Source organism: Verticillium alfalfae, genomic scaffold (genome assembly GCF_000150825.1).
Source record: "Verticillium alfalfae VaMs.102 supercont1.5 genomic scaffold, whole genome shotgun sequence".
NCBI lineage: Eukaryota > Fungi > Ascomycota > Sordariomycetes > Glomerellales > Plectosphaerellaceae > Verticillium > Verticillium alfalfae.
Genome location: NW_003315034.1, coordinates 358,182 through 360,493, shown reverse-complemented (window position 1 = coordinate 360,493; position 2,312 = coordinate 358,182). Strand labels below are relative to the sequence as shown.

The 2,312-nt window shown below is 49.8% G+C and overlaps 1 non-coding gene across 1 annotated transcript; it reads right to left on the bottom strand.

Annotated features, from left to right (window-relative positions):
- Positions 1–324: 324 nt before the first annotated feature.
- VDBG_15090 lies at positions 325–416 on the bottom strand. Its single transcript has one exon. It is a non-coding gene; the product is annotated as a tRNA-Pro (tRNA).
- Between the last annotated feature and the right edge of the window lie 1,896 nt (positions 417–2,312).

Below are 2,312 nucleotides of genomic sequence, written 5' to 3'. Positions count from 1 at the left end.
TTCAGGTCGTGATGTAAAGCCGAGTATTGATACCACGTCGAAAGGATAGGGCGACAAGCGGACGTGCAGCGTTGCTGGTGAAAAGATTGACGTCAAGCCATCATCGCGGTAAAGTGGAATTGCAGGTGTGGCGCTGTCGCGCGTCGAGACGCGTCTCATCGTGCATTAACGCGCCTGTGATACCCCTCCAGCCATAGTTCTCAGCCCCAGCCATTTGTCTGCCTCCAAAGGGGTTCTTCATGTTGCCAAACAAAAAAAATTTACAACTTGCAAGATTTCAATGCCAAAATGAAATGGATTCAAGGCGAATTCGGCAAAAGTGTAGGCGCCATCCGGGGATTGAACCCGGGACCTCTCGCAAGCAATGCTTCAGGGTGTGACCCTAAGCGAGAATCATACCACTAGACCAACGGCGCGTTTGCGAACAAATTCCTAACTGGGTCAGGAGCCGGTCGATGCGGAGACTTTTCATTCTGATTGATTATATCCCCATTGTGGTGCGCGCCACTTGCCCAGTCCATGCTCGAGTTCTACATATAAAAACGTCGTCGAACAGCCAACACCAATGGCGTCACTGCAGTGCATGAGCGATGAACTTCATGATTTTATATAGATCTATAGATATATTTCTTGTAGTAATGTTCAATTTCTAAGCTGATGTCGGTCCGAGACACCAATATGTCAAAATGTGCATTCGTGGCTTCGATTCTAAACCAAGCTGTTTTTCCATTTGAATGGGTTTCACTGCCGACATCAACTTTCTGCGTAGCTATGGCCGTGCCTGAGAGCTCTGTATCATAGACTCGGTGGCGTCAGTGAGATGAGGTGGTCTATTTTTGTCTTCACTCATCGACGTGCTTCCTACGATCAGTGAAATTCCTTTCCAGTGATCACCCTCTGAGGCAAACCCCCATTTGGCCCAACAATTACTCCATGTATCTCAGTTCGAAGACTGGGCTCTACGTATAGAATAAAAACACACTAAAACAAGAAGGAACATAGACAGCGACGATTGCTTGCATAGCAGTGACATGAACACAGGAGACGCGACGAGAGTGGTCGCCGAGATTCTCTGAAATCACCATCCCGGGGTTACCACTTACAACTCTCCTCGCATGGGGATGTTGCGATCCGAACTCATCACACACAAAACATTGCCCATGTCTTGAAAGAACAATCCATTCCCGTAGACTGTTTAGGAACATGGTCTCCCTGAATATAACTGTCGGTCACGAGTCCTAACACAATCTGTCAGCTGACACTGTCACTTTATCACAGTCAGTCATGGTAATTGATAGAGTATCAACTTCCCAATGCGTGAGTCTCACCTGAAAAGCAGCGTCGCTATTCTTGTTGCTTGTTGTCAGCATTGAGACAATTGTCTGTGATGCAGCCTTGCAACCTGCCACTTCCACAGCCCTTCGCAACACCGCATATTCCGTCCAGCCCGTAATAAGACGCGGCGCCTAGTAACATGAATGAAGCGGCTCCCTACACTATCACACAATACACACCGAGAGCATGCAAAGCCCGAAAAAGCATCGTTTGCTCCTTACCAGCGTGAGACAATGTGGCGAGGGGTCAACATCGAAAAAGACCCCGACAACACCCGCAGCCTCAAGCACATTGCACCCTGGTTGTTGGAAAATCCGGCGAGAGTCAATGGGATATCCAAGACCACGATGCGCGTCGCTCAAGCATGTCAAGTGGAACCTGCAGTCACACTACACATCACCAACCATCGCGTACTTACATCGGATCTACTGCGCAGAGGGGAGATCCCCCCATCTTATCTGAGACCAATGTTTCATAGGCTTCTGACCGGTCTGGATTCAGTGAGCAAGCTGAGCACGGCGGTGAAGATCAGAAAGAGCCAATAACGATATCGGAGCGACAAAAGAACATTCATCAAAGATGTGCCATCACGAGACAGGTGACGAGACAGGCAGGGAGAGCCCTTCTTTCCTCCTCATCGCCGAGTTTCACACAAGGGTCGCGACTCATCTAGTGAGGGAGTGGGTTGTTGGCGAAAGGGTGTGCTCGAGCCGCGATGAGTCTTTTGACGGGAAAGCACGAGCAAATGGAGAGGTGGACGTCATCCCGAGAAACCAGCCGATGATTTCTTTGACTGTGGTTGACACTCGTCGTGTTCGTCAAAGAGACGAGCGAAGCAGGCCAGCTCTGACACTCAGCGACAGCTACAGTGTCGCATATCACCAAGGGCCACGAATCAAGCTGGTGTTTGTCGCGGACCGCTTGTTTCGTCCCTCCCACGCTGACAGCAAGGACACAGGGCAAATTCAAGCTCGTGC